Source organism: Lupinus angustifolius, chromosome LG16 (assembly GCF_001865875.1).
Source record: "Lupinus angustifolius cultivar Tanjil chromosome LG16, LupAngTanjil_v1.0, whole genome shotgun sequence".
Classification (NCBI taxonomy): domain Eukaryota; kingdom Viridiplantae; phylum Streptophyta; class Magnoliopsida; order Fabales; family Fabaceae; genus Lupinus; species Lupinus angustifolius.
In genome coordinates this window covers 12,080,668-12,101,717 of record NC_032024.1, presented here as the reverse complement: position 1 = coordinate 12,101,717, position 21,050 = coordinate 12,080,668, and the positions used below count along the sequence as shown (strand labels likewise).

General features: G+C 33.6%; 1 long non-coding RNA gene across 1 annotated transcript; it reads left to right on the top strand.

Annotated features, from left to right (window-relative positions):
• On the top strand, positions 1,844 to 17,905 carry LOC109329601. Its single transcript, XR_002105556.1, has 3 exons — positions 1,844 to 1,953; positions 15,936 to 15,938; positions 17,892 to 17,905. It is a non-coding gene; the product is annotated as an uncharacterized LOC109329601 (long non-coding RNA).

Below are 21,050 nucleotides of genomic sequence, written 5' to 3'. Positions count from 1 at the left end.
AGTTAGTTTTACCTTGTGAGCATAAATTATTATTTTCTTGGCTATCCAAATGGTAGACACAAGATGTAGTAGGGTCAGATCTTCATTATTTTACCTTGGGCACTTACGTGAATAATCTTCACTATTTTGATGGAAGTGTACATACCATCTATATATACATTTCTTATCTCTCTTTACTGAACAATACATGACATAACCCTTACATATATATAAACCGTAAATAAGTTGAAATTATGAATTTAAAGGTAGAATAAAAGGTTTTAAAAAGAATAATTCTTTTGTATCTTTTTAGTCTTCACACTTTGTCTGACAAAGTATATATTCCACTTGAATCATTATGGCTATGTAGACAATTAAAAGATCAATTGTCTTTACACCTTCAATTCACAGGTCCCTAGCCTCTTATTACCCTCACGTGCTACTTTTAGTTTGCATTGGTCAATGACATAGTCTCTTGAACAATAATGGTCTTATTAATTATGCAGCCACTGATACTTTTAAATAAGTCACCAATGTTGTTTTATTTTAAGCATGTGTAGTAAGGATTTGAGAGAAATGGTTGTTAGTTTTATTTAGTAAATAATAATCCTTTTGAAATCATCCGAATTAATTGTTGTTTTCTTATTGAAGTAACTTTTCCATTTGATCCATGGATGGACAGTGTTTTTAATTATACATAGAAAGTGTTTTAATCATCTATAAAAGGAATTTAACTATTTTAAATGAAGTGGTTTTGATTATTTTTAAGTTGTTGGTCTATGCTAAATTATTGTAGTATTGGTTTTAACTATATATGTATTGTGCAGATTAATAAAACAAAGTAGTATGTGTTATTTTTAAACATGTTATTTTATACATTGTTGACCAATTATAGTTTAGTTGTTAGTTTTAAGTAGAGTAGAATTTGATTTATTTTCTTGATTGCTATTGGCATGTTATGAGAAGAGGTTTTGAAGTTGAAGGATAGGACGAGACATCTTGTTTGTTTGTTGGAGAAGAAGCTTACATAAACCTCGGTGATGGAGAAAACCATTGTGGCCTTAGAGTATTTCATTGAAGTTTTTCCTCTCCGATTTCCTCAAAAGTCGAAGAGTCTTGTATATTAGGAACTCCAATGGAAGAATCTTTAATCCTTTTCATGATGATGTATAGTCTTAGATATTTGATTGTGCTAGAAATATATGTGTATGATTCCATTTTTGTGTAGCATAATACGAGGTACTCGCTTATGGTATTACATCATCATGAAATATCATTAAATAATTATGTTTGTATGCATGTGAGTATTGTGATAAATTGATAACTATTTTATGTACTAAATGTTTCGTGGTAATTTGGAAATATCCCAATTTGTTGATATATATATATATATATATATATAAATTGGAGAATACAAGAGTTTGAAATTGAGATCTTACTTGTATATTGGATCACTAAGTTAGCGTCTCGTCTATTGGACTTGGCATGAAAGAAATGCATTGGGGCGGAGACGACTAAGTTAGGTGATATTTGTTGAAATAAAACTTATGAAAACCTTGATTGGAAGACTTAATGAACTAACTTCGGTTAGTGTGCATACATTATATTGCATTCTTGTAGTTGGAGTTGGAGAAAATGGAAAGACACGATGGTAGAAATATCATTGGGATTTGGATAGGGGCGGCAATGACGGTGATTCATCAAGAAGCCTTGAGGGATTACTTAGGTGGGACAGTCTAGTGAGGGTCCGGGTTCATTACCCGTATGACCAGGATAGTCTTACATGCAAACTAAGCGGTCTCAGACACCCTCTTATGCATTTCATGATCGGTAGAGAGAAATCCTGAAACGGACTGGGCTTACCACGTAATCACCTCTGATATAGGTAATTGGAAAATAATTGATATTGTTACTTGACATTGTTAAGGATATCTGTACTCCCAGTTGCTTTCCCACTAGTATCTTGGCCTTCGGGTATTATAATTTTGGTGGTGGTTGGTGAATTGCATATTGCATTGCATGAAATATATAATAATTGGGGATGTGAATATCTTCTTGTATAAGACACTAACTTCATGCATCATTTGCATATGTTTAACATAGTTTGATTTTTGTTGTGTTATAAGATGTCTCACTTTAATGTTATTTCTTTATGTAATTCTACACTGCGATCGCTGTAGTTGGTTCTTACTCCCTTTTCTTTGTCTTTCCTTTTGTGTATACTCTGTGTATGAATAGGTTTGTTGCTTTTCTCTATGGATATTCATTGATGGAAATATAGACAAGAAGAACTTAGTTGATATCTCATTAAGTATCTTATTTATATTGGGATTATTGGCTCTGATTTAGAATACCCTTGATCTTTTGAACTAATTTTTGTATAAGTTATAGTTTATGAAAAATATTTTAGAATGATTTTTTTTACATACACGATGTCTTTTATAATCATTATGTTAAGATTAAATTAATGATTTTGTAAAGCTACATATTTAAAAATAGATAATTATATAAATCATGGTTTTGAGGTTGAATGTGATGCCTCGTTTTTGGGTAACGATAATATTTAATGTTTCTGCATCTTGAACATGTTAATGAAAGGAATTTTAAATTCGCTCTGATTTTCTAACATGTTGCCTCTAATTTTCTATAAATTTTCATCATAAATTTATAATAAAGTCGTAATTTCTAAGTTTCAAAAACGGGGTGTTACATAAGAAGCTAGATACAATCTCAAAGTCAACCTCCCTCTGAAATTTTGATTTTCTCTATAAATAAAATTGTGATTTGATTTGATGAGGGAATATTATTTAACTTGATAGGATTAAATGGGAGATTTGATTTAAAATAGAACATGTGACAATTCCTACTATAAATAACAGATTGGACACATTGAAAAATTCATCCCAAATATACCAAGAAAGACAACAGAAAATACAAACAAAGAGAAGAGAAAACTAGATAAATGTTGCTCATCTCCTTCTTTTTGATGTTAGATACATAGAGAAAACTGGAGAAATTTGTTGTTCATCTCCTTCTAGGATGTCAGATGCATGTATGCACTTTCTTTTCATCTTATCTTTGTTTTTATTATTTATTTTAATTTCGTTTTAAATAATAACTTTTCGTTTTTCAAGCATTGAATTTAATATTTTTTATTTATCTATTATATATTCCAATTAAAATAATCAAAATAAACATTGCACTACTTTTTTAAACATATCTTTAAGTTGTGATGCAGTATGAACATTAGTTTTTACTGCTTCACCCTTCTTAAAGAGAATAAATTTTAATTATTTTCATAAAAATAACTTTGTAAGCTGAGATATGGTGTAGAAATGAGTATTACCTCACTCACTTGAATTGTATATTTAATTTAAAAAGTATATCCCTTTATGTTGATAGGTGGTACTAACATGAGTGTTCCTACCTCATTCACTTGAAATGGATAGTTAATTAAAACCTACCCTTTTTAAGCCGAAATGTGGTGCGAAAATGAGAGTTGTCACCTCATTCTCTAAGGTGGATATACATAAATAATTGTTAAATCATCTTTCAAAAATAATACAACAAATTCAACCAACAAATATTTTTCTATATAGAACTATGTAGTGTTGATTTTCTAATACTCAATTGGATACGTAGGAGCAAGATCCTATCTTGTCATACACATGAACAAAAATAAAAAAACATTTGTCCTTTTAATAATAAATATTTAAACAAAGTATGGTATAGAATAAGAGAATAAAGTATCTCATGGTATAAAGAGATAAGTTATCTCATCGAGTCACTAAAATCATGACATATGTCATATTTCATCATTTCTGTAAAAATATTTATTGCACTAAAGAAAATAGTACACATGTCATACTTACACTGGCTAGAGGAAATATATTATCTCCTGGTATGAGGAGATACTTTATTCTTATAGAATAATCTATGTAATTAGTGAGGGTACTACCATCTTAGTATAGGAAGAAGGGGTGCTAATACCTCCCTTGATCCGCATTCGAATCCTGAATTTAGAACTCTTATTCAAAAGACCATTTTATCCTAAATTGAGCATAAAATGAGTTTTCTACGTTTTAACTGCAAAAAATATAGTGGCGACTCCAAAAAGTCGCATAACCAAAAATCGAGGTGTGACACTAATTGGGGTAATTCGTTACTCTACCTTTTGTGATACTTCTAAGTATCACCACTACTTGGCAATTTTTTACCCTAAGTAGGTAATTGGTTACTCCACATTCTATAGCCGAGAATAAAGTTTTTCATACTCCAACAACCATTTACCCATATAATCACACAATTTGCATGATATTAAGCAATAAATCATAAATAAATGAAATTGTTACTTTAAATCCTTTTCATCTAATATGCCTAGTTCTCCTCTAATGTTACAAAATGATTCTCTTAGTAAGGGTTTTGGAAAATTATCTGCAAGTTTATCATGGGTATCAATACACTCTAATTGCACATCCTTTTTAAGCACATGGTCCCATAGGTAGTGATGTCTTAATATCTATGTGTTTTATTCTAGAATGCCTTAATTATTTCTTAGGTAAGTTGATAGCACTGGTGTTGTCACATCTAAGAGGAATGCAACCAAGACCTAGTCTATAGTCACACAATTGTTCTTTGAGCTAGAAAACTTGTGCACAACAACTTCCTGTTGCAATATATTATGCTCCAACAGTAATTAATGCAACACATACATGCTTTTTGAAAGACCACTACTACTCTTTTGTCCAGTTTTGCATCCTACAAAATCTCAATTAGAATACCCAACCAAATCACATATGCTTCCTTTAGGGTACCATAAGTCTACATCTGATGTTTCTTTAAGATATTTCATTTTTCTCTTAACAAAAAATAGATGTGACTCCTTAGGTTTAGATTGATACCTAGCACATAAGAATACACTAAACATGATATCTGGTCTACTTGTATTAAGATAGAGTAGATAGCTGGTCATACCTTGATACTTGGTGATCTTTATGAGCTTTCTAGACTCATTTGAATCCACATATATACTTGAACCCATGGGAGTGACTATTGCTTTACAATCATCCATATCAAATCTTTTCTACAAATCATTGTAGTACTTGGATTGGTTTATAATGATACCATCCATAGATTGCTTTATTTAAATTCCAAGTAATTAATTCAACTTTCCTATCATCTACGTCCTAAACTCTTCTTGCATCATGTTAGTGAACTCACTAAAAAAGGATTCATTAGTACATCCAAAAATAACATCATTAACATAAAATTTAACTAGTAATGTATGTTGATCAATCATTTTGATAAAAAGTATAGTGCCAACCTTTCCCTTTTTAAATCCTTTTTGACGTAGAAAATTATTCAATCTATCATACTAGACTCTAGGGTTTCAAGCCATAAAGTGCTTCCTTTAGTTTATATACATGAGAAGGGTTTTTATAGTCCTCAAAACTTGGAGGTTGTTCAATATATACATCCTATTGTATATAATCATTTAAGAATGAACTCTGACATCCATTTGATATAACTGAAAATTTAAAGAACATGCATGTGCTAAAAGTAATCTAATAGCTTCAAGTCTAGTAACAATAGCAAAAGTTTCATCCAAATCTATACCCATATCTTGATTGTACCCTTAAGCTACTAACATAGCCCTATTTATAACAATTATCCCATTTTCATCAGATTCGTTTCTAAAGACCCATATATAATCAATGACTTGTTTATTCTTAGGTCTTGGGACAAGCTCCCAAACCTTGTTTCTCTCAAATTGATGAAGTTATTCTTGCATGGCAATAATCCAATTCTCATTATCTAAGGCATCATCCATTCTAGATGGTTCAATTGGAGAAACAAGAGCAATGTTTAAACATACATAATTGAGACTTAGTTTACTGGAAACTCCCCTTTTATATCTCTGATGATGTTGTCTATTGGATGATCTTTACCGATTCTCCATTCTGTTGGTATATCATCATGATTTTGCTCTTCAAGTTGAAGTATATCATCATTGTTTCTCACTTGCTTTATATCATCATGTTCATCTTCAATTGGAACATTATTCTGTGATGTAATTGGTAAATTTATTTCCTCTTCTTCATCAAAATAACAACTCTTTCCTCCTTAGAGGGGTTAGTATCATCAAAAGAAACTTGCATAGATTCTTCATTAATAAGAGTTTTCTTATTAAAGATATTATATGCCTTACTAGTAAAACAATATCCAAAGAAGATTTCATCATCAGATTTAGCATCAAACTTACCAAGATTGTTTTTTCCATTGTTAAGAACAAAATAGTTACATACAAAACAAGCTAAGTAAGAAATATTAGGATATCTTCCTTTATAAATTTCATAGGGGATTTTCTTTAAAATAGGTCTAATTAAAACACGGTTAAAACTTAACTAGAATTGCTAACAACAACATCCCAAAAGTATTTCAGCATATTTATTTCGTTTAGCATGTCAATTCTTTTAATGACATATATTTCCTTTCTACAACATCATTTTGTTGTACTTTTAAAGATGCCAAAATATTGTGAGATACCATATTCATCACAAAACTTTTCAAACGAGGAATTTTGAAATTCTCCCTGTAAACACCCAATTTTGATCTGGGTTAAATCTTTTTTAAAGAATATGATTAAAATAAATAAAGGATTGGTAAATTTTAAAATAATGAGACAATTAGGCTTGTATGTGGCCCATTCAGCAACCCTAATTTATCATTCCCTTATAATACTTTTTAGCAACATTGCAACACACTAATCAAAAAAATCTAAAGAGGAGGCAACCCTATTCTTAAAAAAGAATAAAAATGAGAGGAGAAGAAGCAGTAACCAGACTACTAGAAGGAGGCACAAGTTCAGAAGAGTTGGCAACCAGGAACCTCATATCATCTTCTCTACCCTCAAGCTCTCTTTTAGGTCCATTTCTTTTCTATATCTTCACTGTTATATGTTTATCATTATATGCGTGCTCATGTTGTGTTGAAATTGCAATAAAAGGTGGTGTTTGAGGTTTTGCTGGAAATCATAACCGACAAAGTCAGGGCTATTGGACGATGTCGGCTCAGCCTCGAGCACCATCACAACGTCACCCCCGTGTGGGGGGAGGGCCGAACAACAATCGTGGATGGTTGTTTATCCCTAGTTGCGCCTAAATGGTTGGACTGCCCTGTCGGGTGGCGGTCCCTACGGTTGGCTATCGAGTCGCTGCTAAAGGCAAGCAGTGGTACACTACTGTGGCTCGTGGCAAAGTTGCCACCACTGCCTCTCATTCCAGACAACAACCAATGGGGTTGCTTCTTATGGAAACCCTAACCCTAATGCCATTCTATTTTATTATTTTTATTTATTTTCTTACTTTTTTCTGTTTATTGTTATTTTATTATTATTATAATCTGGAAAAAATTGATCCTCGATTATGTTTTTTTATTTATTCCCTTTTTATTTTTTGTTTCGTCCTTTTTTTGTATATATAAAAATTATAATAAAAAGTATGACTTAAAAAATGTGATATAAATAAATATTTAAAGAATAATTTTAAAACAATGTAAAACAGTGCACTATATGACTAGTTCCTTGTCGCGCTATTTTATCTTGTCTAAAGCAAGAAGATGCAGTACTATAGGACTAGTGCCTTGTCGCGTTACCTTGTCTTGTTAATTTTAAAAAAATAATAATTTAATAAATGCAATATAAAATAGAATAGGACTAGTTCCTTATCGCGCTATTTTATGTTGTCTAAAGTAAGTGGATGTAGTTCACTATAGGACTAGTAGTGTCTTGTCGTGTTTGCTCATCTTATTAATTTTTAAAAATAATAATTTAATAAAAGCAATGTAAAATAGTGTACTATAGGACCAATTCCTTGTCGCGTTATTTTATATTGTCTAAAACAATAAGAGGTAGTGCACTATAGGACTAGTACCTTATCGCATTACCTCATATTGTTAATTTTTTAAAATAATAATTTAATAAAAGCAATGTAAAGTAGTGCACTATAAGACTAGTTCTTTATCGCACTATTTTATGTTGTCTAAAGTAAGGCGAGGTAGTGCAATATAGGACTAGTGTCTTGTCGCACTATCTTATCTTGTAAACTTTATAAGACAAAAAATAAAAATATATCAACATATCTACCATTTTCTAGAAGAACTATGTAGCCTTGATTTCTCTATTGTAGCTAGAGATACATAGGAGTAGGCATTTCCCTATCAAGTATAAAAAAATTAAAATCTTTTTCTCTCTTTCTTTTGTGTAATAATAAGGATAAAATTAATGTTTTGAACGAATATCCACATTGTTGATCTAGGTACCGTTTTTAAATGGGTGATATGAGGTGTTAATATCTTTCTCATTCGTAACCGACTCCCGAATTTAATTTTAAGATGTGAGCATATTAATCCTTGCTCTTTAAATTTAATTTTTATGTTTTCCCTCTAAAAAATATCAATGATGACTTCATTGCATTTATTTGCATTATTCCCGTCACGCCCACGAAAGTGGGGATAGCGACACTCCCCCATGATCATTTCTAATACAAGATATTTTTACATATTTTTCATTTTGGACACATTTTGGATATTTTCTAAAGGCGTGAAAAACATCATTTTTATGTAATAAAAACAATGTCCAAGTGAATCTCGAAAATTCATAAACTATCTCAAGAGCAAAATACTTTTCACTAAAACTTTTTGTTTTAGATGGAACAAACAAATCCTTATGCAATAAATGTAACGATCTAGTAGTTGAAACAATATGCTTAGGTTTGAAAAATACCTTAGTTTGTTTACCCTTTTGATATGTGAGTTATTCTCCTATGGGGGTAAGCACATGTATCATCTTATTAAATGTAAGACATTTGACCTTCAAGGATAAATCATCTAAAGTTATCATGTAAATGTTGTTTATCCTACTACTTATGAGTTTAGCAGTAAAAGGTGGCTTACTAACTCGACCTAGTCCAATGATTTTTGCTTTGTTGTTATCTTCATAGTTAACAAATCATTTGTCTCTTGAAGTTAGTATTGAAAATTTTGACTTGACTTCAGTCATGTGCTTTGAAAAGCCACTATCTAGATACTATATTTTGCTTATGGCTTTTAAGCACTGCTACAAAACAAATTCAAAAGATTTGTTAAGTGCCCAATATGTTTTGTGTCCTTTGGGATTAGCATCATTTTCAATCAATCTAAATTGGCCACTTAGTATACCAAACTGTATAATACAACAAATATTAAGCGCATGTCAGTGTTGTAATAAAAACAAGTAGTTTTTTCTTATGCCTCTTCCATTTGGGAACATAGAAAGAATATTGTTATATGTATTTCTAACATGACTATGCATACAAGAATTACTTGATTTTATAAAAATGTTTTTCTTTATTCCACTTGTTTGACCTTTATAGGAGGAGACTAATATGCTCTACTCATTTGTATGACTTGGATTGCTCAATAAGTTTTCTAACTTATGTCTACCAATCCTCAAGTTATTTATATCTTGATTGAGATGACTGCAATGAAGAAGGTTATTTATGCAAGAAGTAAGAATTAGAAGTTAATAGTGGAATGAAACATGAAAGGCTCACCATGTGACATGAAGGGTGGCAATACGTTTGTGAGCTACATTCGAGTTGTTGTTCAAAAAATATTGTCAATATCATTCAACAACTGTAATGATAAAATGTTGAAGAGTGTGAAAGATATAGTTTGAAATGATATAATAGTAAGTAATTTTAACATATAGTTTTTTACGTATTAATATAACAATAACTTTAACCTATAACTTTGTACTTGTTTTTTTCAGTTGGCTTTTGATGTTGCTTAGGAACAAAAGAACTACATATTTAAAACAATTGGCAAGAGTCACAGAAAATTCCAAAGTGAGGTTGGAAACTATGTCAGAGGTGCAAAGGGAAACATCAACCTTAAACCTGTAACAAAATATGCAAATATCATTAATAAGGCTGATTGAGGGGCTTTTGTAACTAGATGAACAGAAGACAAATCTTCTTCATAAAATTCTTGTCGTTTTTTTTAATATAATTTATGCATATTTTTAGATGTATGATAAAAGTATGTATATTGATATAATTATTGTTTGTTTACGTAGAAAATAAGTGAAGAAAACCATACACGAGCATCAAAATCATTGAATCCAAGTTGAGTATCATGGGAGGAGGTATAGAGGAGTTCAAGAGAAAATTGTATGTATATATGGTTAATTTTTATCTTGTATTATTAACTATTCATAAATAGATTATAATTTATTTTATGTTGCAGTTGGATCTAACTAAGACACCTTCAAATGCATCGATAGATCTAGACATTCTGTGGGCCGATGCCAATATGAACAAGAAATGTGTCATTAACAATGTAAATATTCAAGAAGTGGTAAACAATTGTGTAAGTTCAATTCATTTAATTTAAAACTATTTAAAAACCATTGTTTAACCGTAACCGTCAATCTGAATTTTCTTGGTATTAAGTAAGGTTTCCCTAAATTAAAAATCTATATCAGATGATGACATTTAAAGCCAAGATAGGATACTTGGTAAGACATTAAATATGCTTGAATACTTCCAGCATATTTGTTGCACAGGTTTTGGGGTATGCATAAGGGACTAACTAACCCCCAAAAGCACGCAATAAGAGTCGAATGAGATGCAAGAGAAGTGTGGCATGTTGAAGTCCCTTCTCGCAACCATCATAGCATCAACGATAGTTGCACTACTGCTACTTATAGCATTCTAGAGGTAAAGTCATTCACCAATATGTTTGAACTTGTACGTATCCCCTTAAACTTGTAACGCTTAATAACATTCTTATGTTTGAACTTTTAGGGTGTCAACACTTGTCAATTATATATATTGGGTGAGAATTTTTGGTACCTTATTCATTGCACCTTCTAATTGTACTTGAAATCTATTGTAGGACAAATTGGTTTTTTATTGTCATAAATCACATTGAACAATAAATATATTATTTTTATTCATTGGCTCATGGTGAAGTGAACAAGTACCCCGACATGAAGAAATGTTCACAAGGTAAGTGGATTCATTTGGATTATAACTTGTCTTGAAGAAAATGTACTATCAATTTGGATTATAAATATGTACTATCTCTATTTTAGGGGCCTGCAAATTTATATATTACAAATGGGAGAAGACTACTTCAAACAACGTCAGATGGAATCATGTAATGGTAAGTTTCAAGCAATTGTAGTATATATATAAATTTCATGTAAAGGTTTTTGCTTATGTTCAAAAGTTAATGTTTTTTTGTTTTTTTGTTGTAGTCCCCAAGCCAAAACAACACGAATGACTATGGCTATTATGTGATGTACTTCGTGAAGGAGGTCATCCAACAATGGCAAAGGAATATGAGACGAGTTGGGACTCTATATGACTTGAATAATGTAATTACATACACTAGTGAACATATTACATAACTTAGGGAATAATGGACTAATTTTGTCCTAAGTATTGTGGTAGATTAGATTAGTAGAGTAGTTAGTATAGATAGACATACAAGTGTTTATACAGTAAACTAGTTGTACAATTGCATTGTATAGATTGTGAAATAGACAAGTAGTTATTGTTGCTGCAATAAATGAAAATGTTTATATTTGTCAGTATGTTGTGTTTTATATACGTGTTGTGCTGATATGTATATGACAATGTGTTGAATGTATATGATATGTCCTGCACGAACTGTTTGATATAACAATACTATTTGATGCTTTTATATTTAATAGTACTATCATGAGAATCAATGACACTTGCTCTTGCAAGCACTGTTGAATGTTGACATTCACACTTTCAATAATGCTTGCCTAAGGAATTGCTTTTGAAAGTGGCATATTCAACAACACTCGTTTGAGGAAGTGTTGTTGAAAGTGGCACATTCAACATCACTTTCTCTAGACAACATTGTTGATTGTGCTGCTTTCAACAATGTTTTCTCAAGCGAGCGTTGTTGAATGTGCCACTTTCAACAACGCTTTTAAATGAGCGGTTGAATATAGCATTACATTCTACTACGTGCACATAGACAACGTGTGAAAGTTTTGTTGAATGTCAATTTTAAGCCTGTTGTTTTGCAATTATGGCATAGTACAATAAGATAATAACGATTCAAATAATAACTTAGAAGAAGAATAAGGCTAATTAAATCTTAGATAAGATAATGCTTTATCATTCAAAATATATCTAATAAACGAGAGGAAACTTTAGAAGCAAAAAAGCTGGTATCCGTGCTTGTGTTACTTCACGAGAGGAAAGTTTGGGAATGATTTGGTTGTCTATTTGACGTTTTCTTTTGGGGGGCATACAAGTATACAAGTACGGAAATTTCAAATATTTATGAAATAGTGGGAAACAAAACGTTGTAAGGATCTTCATAGTGGTAGGCTCCTGTTGTATGTCTAGCAAACTAGCTAGGCCTTATTTTAATAGTGAGCCTTCAAGTGCAAATACTGAAGAAACACCTAACCTAAAATATTGATATGTAACTCTCCAAAGGAACAACATTCCCAAAATTATTCAAGCATAGCCGTTATTGGTACTAAATTTTGTAGGCAACATAATGACACAAAATCACTATTCTTGCAAAAATAGTGAGGCAAAGAAAAGTGTGAAGTATGAATTCTTTTACCCCCACCAAAGACAACATTTATTTGGTAGTAGGACATGCTTATTTTTATTACATTTACAAATTTAGAGTTATGGCATTGATTTTTCTATGGCACGTAACACTTTTTCCCATACTGATTGGAGAATAACTATAAATTATGATGTCCAAGTCTAAACTTAAAGAATAAGGTTGCAATATTAGTGAAATGAGGTAAGCACTCCATATACCTATCTAAGTACGTGTATGAGTTAATTTGATAAAGAAATTACTTTCGGTTGGGTGTATTTGATGCTCCTGTAGATTGCCTCTTCATAACAGATTTCTAGAATGCTGTCCGAAATTCATTGATATTGGGAAGAGGTGATGTGCATGAAATTTAGGAAAATCTACAACTTCATCCATTTCATTACAAGTGTGGTTTTATAGAAGAAAAAATTTATTCCTATGTAATTGGCTTTTTCAACTTAAGTTTAAGACAATATTATTTATTTATTTATTTATCAATTATTCATTATAGAGTGAAGTGAGGAAGGAAATTGAGAAGGGTAGAATAGAAAAAACAATAACAAATTTGTTACAAATAAAAATTCAATGATTTCCTTAATTTGTATAAAACAACCTTTGACAACAATAATAAATGAATCCAATAATAAAGATTCATTACCATAACAAAAAGGACATTTTAATACATCGTGCTCATGGTCCTCTACGTTATAAATACGACGATGAAAATTGACATCCCTTTGTCTCTTTTTCCAACTGGATATTAAAGTTAATGAACCCCCATATACACAAATCCACTCTGCTAATGATCCAAAAGGCAAGTGTCATGTGCATAAAGTGGCTGACAATAGTAGACACAGGTGGAATACTTGCCCAGTGAATTTTTGTTTTCAAATTTATAATTTTTTTTGCATGTTTACTGGTGTAAGCCAACTAGGGTCACTTACTAATCAAGCCATCATGCAAGATCTAGGAGGCCCTATGACTAGGGCAATGATCAAAATGAGGCATGAAGCTATCGACCAACAAGGTGAGACCTTCAAGTGGTCAAGATCTCCTTTAACTCAAGAGGGACTCGAGCCAACAAGTCACATCATTCAAGGAGGAAAGCCACCTAGGGGCCACGTCCTTGTAGGGAAACTTTAAATATTTTTAATTGCTTTCAATAAAGTGAGAATTATTTTCTCATGTGTAAAAGTTAGGACATTTTTAGCATTTTTATTATTTATGTTTGTAAATAAGTGATGTAAATTTGGCATTAGGGAATATTTCATGTAATTGCTTGAATTATGACACTTAAATATCCAAAGGCGAGGATCCATCATGCTAGGCATAAGCATGAGCCAACTGTGCCAACTACTAGGCGTGTAGGCCAATCCCATGCTTGGGCGCTAGGCGTGGGAGGCTTGGAGCTAAGCATGTGCTACTTTTGAGGAGTTGTGTGAGGATTCCATACTAGGCATATTCAAATTCAAATTGGCCACTTTCTATGTTAGGTGTGTGCTATTTTTGTGGAAACATGGAGATCACCATACAAGGCTTGTCAAGTGTTATTCGAATTGGATATTCCCTCTTACCATGCTATGTGTGTGCTACTTTTGTGCAACCAAGTGAGATTTCCATGCTCATTTGAATTTGATTTCAAAATGGGTGTGTTTGGCATGGCCAAGTCGTGTGGGAAAATCAAATTTTTGGAGCCTTGGATCAAGTTGTCTCAACCGTGTGGAGGGATGCTTTTTTCAAATTGAAACTCTTACCACCCATGTGGGAGGGTGTTTAGCCATGAGGAAGCATGTGGAAGAGTCCAAATTGGATTCAAACTCTTACCACCGTTGTGGAAGAGTCCTTTCAAATTCAAGCCCAAACCGTGTGGCCTATGTGGATTCACTGAACCTAGTCATTTTATCATAAGTTAGATTTTTCTTATACGTTTTGTCACCTCTAATCGTGGAAGCCAAAATGGCCAGCCACAAACTACATGTATTTTGCTTATGACTCATGAATAAACAAATTGGATTATTTTAAAATTAAGTTCCCTTTAGTTGAGTGTATCTCCTAAGCAATCCTTGGTTTAGCCATGACCTTGAACTAATCAAACACTTTGTTTCTAGCATTCTAAGGAATATCACTCTTGGTGTGGCACCTTAACCTTGTTCTTATCAAGGATCCTTCCTTGTGGCGAACCTCCATTGGCTTATCAAGCAATATTACTTATCGCGCATCAATCATCTTCAAATATCAACCACATTCACTTAACCTAGCCAAAATTGTGGCCAACATGCACAAACCCCAAACACAAAGCTTAATCAAGACCAAACACACAACCCAAGCCGTAGCCTACAATAGACACAACCAACCTAACCAAAATCATGGCAATATACCCCCATCGACCATATACAAGCCATGATCATACATAATAAATCTATTTCACATCACTCTAATTTAGTTTCCAAGCAAAAGAAGCGATACGAAACAAGGCGACCCAAGGAGGTTGTCATCGTGCTCATGGTCCTCTACATTTTAAATACGAGGATGAAAATCGACATCCCTTTGTCTCTTTTTCCATATGGATATTAAGGTTAATGAACCCCCATATACACAAATGCACTTTGCTAGTGATCTAAAAAGACCAATTGAAGGGCCAAAAGAAGTCGCTTTGAGCCTTTGATCGAAGAGAAGCAACTTGAAGTGAAGGCACCACAATCCACGGCCAGACCGTGTCCCACACCCACTGTCATGAATGGTAGATTGTATTCCCATTTTTCCGATTTTTAGATTTGTTTTGTTAGGCTTAGCCCAACCTTTGGTAACTAGGATAAATAAGGGTTCTCCCTCGTGAGTGGAACACACTTTACATTAAAATTCTCTAATTTATAATTTGGGTATTCTTTTCTCCATTATGAGTGAGTAATTCCTTTTGTTTATAGGATTTGGGCCATGCCCTTTTACATTCAATAAATATTTGTTCATGTGAGTTTTCTGGCCAACAAATTACATCTCTTAAATACATTGGGGAAGAACCGAGAGGTGAACCCAACTATCTAACCATTCAGTTATTCAAAGTAGAATCCTAATTCACTAGAGTAGTCTTAGGATACTCGGGGGTTTCTAGAATTCACCTTGGGTTGCTATGAAGCGATTGGATAGAAAGATCCAAGTAAAAGATTTGATTGATAATCGTACCACAAGAGTAAGTATGACTTCAATTGATTACATGTGTCAGAACTCGAAAGAAGATGACACATATCAAAGAGCAATTCACCCTCACAACTTAAAGTTCATGAAAAGAAGCAAAATAAGGATTTGCAAGTGTAAAGGCGGTAACCCTTATCCTGGGAACTCTTCCTAAATTAGACGTCAATCCCTTTTTACTATTTACATTATTCTTGTCAAATATTCAATTGTTTTAAATTCACTTTTAATTCCTAGTTGAGTAAAGTATAAATTAATTGTTATTATTAAAGGAATTTTTCAGTCCTCGTGGAATCGATATTTCATTACTTGACGACATAATCGTACACTTGCGATTTTCCCAACCAAGTTTTTGGCGCTGTTGTCGGAGACTGTGTCAATTTTTTTATAATTAATTCCTTACTTTACTCTAGTGTATTATGTATTTTCCTTTTTCTTGATACCTCTACAGGTTCTCCATTTCGTTTATGCAAAGTTAAAATTTCTCTTCAATAACATTCATTGACTTATAACCATGGAGGACTTTCCGAAGAAGAAGAAGAAGATAGAAAAGAGAAAGAGCAAGAGAAAGACATGTGCGTGTTCAAACAATGGGTGAACGAGACGAAAAACTTCTTCGCGACTATGCAATCCCTAATTCTCGTAGTTCACGTCTTGGAATAATGCGACGTGCTATTGAGGCAGAGAACTTTTCTTTGCCATCTACTCTGATCCAAATGGTGATACAAAACCAGTTTGGAGAAGGAGCTCATGAAGACCCTAATGCTCATATTGATTAGCTCTTGGAATTCTGTGAGCCTATAAGGATCCATGAGGCTTCTGAAGATGACATTCGTCTCCGCATATTCTATATTCCCATCGAGACAGAGCTAAGCCGTGGCTAAGGAACCAAAATGATGAAACGCAAGCAACATGGCGATCTTTGGAGGAGGTTTTTCTCAAAAAATACTTTCCTCGTTCCAAAACTGTGCATTATAGGCACCTCATCCAAAAATTCAGTCAAAAGGATGGGGAATCAATTGCTGAAGCCATGGAAAGATTAAAAGAGTTGATTGAAGATTGCCCTCATCATGATATTCCATCTTAGATGCTGGTTTAGAACTTCTATAGTGGGTTAGACTTTCCATCACAATAATTGTTGGACTCTTCAGTAGGTGGTGCCTTCATATACAAAGGAATTGATGCTACTTCAAAGATCATAGAGAATGTGGTTTCCAATCATCACCAATGGGAGAATGAGAGTTGACAATACTCAATGAGAGACTCTGGTGCATAATATTTAGGAAATCAAATGGAAAATGTAATTTCGATGATGGAGAACCTTTCTCAAAGGTTTGGAAAGCTGGAAAAATATCATGGTAATGTTATTGGGTCTACTGCGACATGTGAGAGATGATGACAACCTCTAGGGATGCCTTTCTTTTAGGATCATTTTTAGCTTGAAGTTTTGAGCTTTTTAAATCAGAATCGGTTTTGGGATTTGTTAGGTTTTTAGGCCAAATTTTTTTTTTATTTGTGTAGGGTAATTGGGTAGCATTGTGTATGTTTGGGTTTGTAGGTATTGGTCACGGTTAGGATCATAAAGGTATGATTTTTCTGAGGATTAAGGTCACGTCTTAGGATGGGTTGAGTTGGGGTTATGTGTGTATTAGGTTGGAAAAGGGAAAGATTACTTGTCTATCCACCACTAATTCTTCCATATCGCTTAACCATTGGAGTCGGTAAAGAGTGAGTGTGGTTTAGTTTCAAGGTCTATTTTGACACTAGCCTTTGACTAACCACATTTGTGCAGCTACCTACATCAATGATCAAGGTGCACACTTTAATTGAACCAAGCACATCGAGTGGAAAAAGGTTGAACCTTTGGCCCTCCTCATGCATTTTGACTTGGCTGCCCAAGAGCCTCCTCATCATTAGCATATCTCCTTCCGGCATAAAGACATCCTCGTCACATTCCTCTTCACTAAATCGTTCGGATTGGGACTCAACGACCCCATTAGTGATCACCATTGTCCATTTTGAAGGACATTATGAGGCAATGTGTCCCCTGCCAAGGCACTTGAAGCAATTCACATCTCTAGTTTTGGTGTTGATTTCCATGGCTGGTGGGTTAGGTTTGTGGCTGCCCACGACCTCCTTTGATTTAGGACTCTCCCTTTTTGGCTCATCCCTCCAAGATTGGGACTTTGAAGTGCTAGAGGAATACTTAGATTTCTTCCTCTTGATTTGTTGCTCCACAATCATGGCTTTTTGAACTAGATCATCCAGCTCCACATAGGGTTGCATCTACATCTCATCTTGGATTTTAGGATTCAATCCATGAATAGAACCTAGTCATTGTTGCTTTTCGGTCCTCATTGAGGTTGGACCTTAACAAGGATAAATCCATGGCTTGGAAGTACTCATCCACGGATTGGGAACCTTGGGTAGGTCTTTGTAGCTTATTACCACACCTCCTCACGGTACAAACCTCTTCCTCGTCACCATCTTCATTTCAGTTCATGTGTCTACAACTACATCACCAGACCTCCTTATATCTTTTTGGAATTGGTCTCACCACATCATGGCATACTCCTTAAACTCAAGGGATTGCACCGTCACTTTCTTCTCCTTGGAGTAGTGATGGCAATCAAAGACTTGCTCCATCTTTAATTCCCATTCTAAATAAGCCTTCAAATCACCCATCCCCAAAAAGCTAGGGATTTTGATCTTAACTACATCTAGATCTCCTCCTTTCATCACAGTTTTGATCTTCATGCCTCTTTTGTCCATGGTTTGGACTGCCATGCCTATCAGCTCTAGGCCTTCTCCTCCTCTCACTATCATAGGAACATGAAGAATAGTGCCTATCACTTTGCCTCTCCTCTTGCCTCTCTTCTCTCAACCTCTCCCTTCTAGGCCTTTTCTTCCTTCTTTCATGGCCACTTGTATCACCATTTCTTTCTTCATCAAGCTGCCTATCACAATGAATTCTCAAATCCTCCAATTTTATTTCAAGAGTTTGGAATTGAGTATTCATCATGTTTTAAAGCATCACAATTAGGGAGGCTGGTCTTCGTGAGATTGTGGGACTCCTTTTTGGACTTGACATTTTTCAAGCTAAAATTAGCTATGATGACCAGTTGATGACAACCTCTAGGGGGTGTCTTTATTTTAGGATCATTTTTAGCTTGAAGTTTTGAGCTTTTTAAATCAGAATTCGATTTTGGGATTATTTAGGTTTTTAGGCCAATTTTTGTAGGGTAATTGGGTAGAATTGTGTATGTTTGGGTTTGTAGGTATTGGTAATGGTTGGGATCATAAAGGTATAATATTTATGAGGATTAAGGTCACATCTAAGGATGGTTTGAGTTGGGGTTATGTATGTAGGTTTAGTTTAAGGTTTGAATGTGTGTATTAGGTTGGGTCATAGTTTGTGTTTGGAAATGATAAGGTTGGCCACAGTTTGGATGAACTTTGTGGGTTAGGCTAGGTTTATGCGTGAGGCATGAGAGAAATGGATAAGGTAGGAAGGGTGAGTGCCACAAGTATAGGATACTTGATAAGCGATGGTGTCCGCCACAAGTAAGGATGCTTGATAAGAACTTAGTTGATGGCCATGGTGAACTTAGGGATTAGGAGTCTCAACTCAACTAAATCACAATTCACTTCAAATGCATCACATAAATAGGCAATGTTGTCATGCTGAATAAAATAAATTTGACCAAGTCCTAATTTAAAAAAATCCTAATTACTTTTTGAAAAATAAATTCCTAATTAAAGTAAATCTGGTTGGTTAATTGATCCTTGAAGTTAGACTAAGGTATCGTGAGTTGGCCGAGTTTTTTGACCTTTGAAACTTGACTGAGTCTTCACCAATTTGAAAAAGTTCACATGTCCCCAACATTATCTCAAATCCCTTGGATCATGGTGGTCAAAATATCGTGGATGGAAAATAAATCTCTCACATTATCCTTTCCTTCAACCATGTGTTATTATTATGCCTTCTTCTTATCTTTATAACAAATCCTAGCCACCCAACCATGCTTTCATCTTCACTTTGATTTGAATTAAATCCATGCTGATTTGGCCAAGGAAATTGCATAAATCACCATATTTATCTTTAAGCAAAATAGTAGTTGAATCCCTTAATCCTAGCTTGCTGAATTTAGGCTTCTTATCCTCAATATTATCTTCTATTTATCTCCAAGTATTCCATGGTGAAACCGTGTGCTATCTTCAAGGGTGGGAACACACCTAGCACATGCGCCTCATGCTTGGCACCTTAGATGAGTTGCTTAGCACCCAAATTTACATGCTTGGCGCCATGCCACCTCTCCATGCTACCTTTAAAATTCAAAGCTCTAGTCGTGCATTCTTGGCCTTTATTGATCATGCCAATTTGAAAAAACCCATGTCCTGACCTAGACAAATATTTTCTTAACTAGGCTATGCCTAAACAAAGACACTTGGCCACTATAGGACCATGTCATAAGGAATTAAATAAATTCCCAACCCTCCCATGATTTATTGAAACAAAATAGAAAAACTTGAACATCAAATAAAATAAAGTCCTAAGACAAAATTAAATCCTAAGATTACTGATGAGAATAAATTATCATTTATTTAAGGACATAAATGCCCTTCCCCCATATGATCCCTAGGGTCAATTGTGTGTTTTGTGACCTTAAGGGTTGGCGATTTAGCCATGGCCCTAGCTTTAGGACCTTCTTGGCTTCTCTTGCCCTTTGATTCAAAGGTAGCCCTAGTAGAGTTTACATCAAGGGGTGTGGAGAAAAAAACATGAGTGGTCTGAATGCAAACAATTTATTGAACCATTTCAGAGTGAAATTGAACCATAAACCTTATTTTGTAGAAAACTATATTGAGAATTATGTATACATTGAAAGAACACCCATATACAAACTCCCATTGAACCATAATATCCTCAAGTGATACAATACTTATATGCATAATGTACTTATGAAAGACCTTAGATAATAAACCTTTAGTGAGAAGATCTGAAACTTGGAGTTTATGTCAATATGTTCTATAGATATTTGATCACTTTGAACTATTTCCTTAAACAAGATAAAACAATTCTAACCTTTTGTCACAATATAACTTTAATGGTATTTCAATATATCCAAGTCAACAACCAAGTGACAGTTGTATAGTCATATCGTACAATTAGATGCCTCATAATAAGCTATGAAAATCACTACCAAAATAGCTCTTTATCCGCCTAATAGGCAGATTTA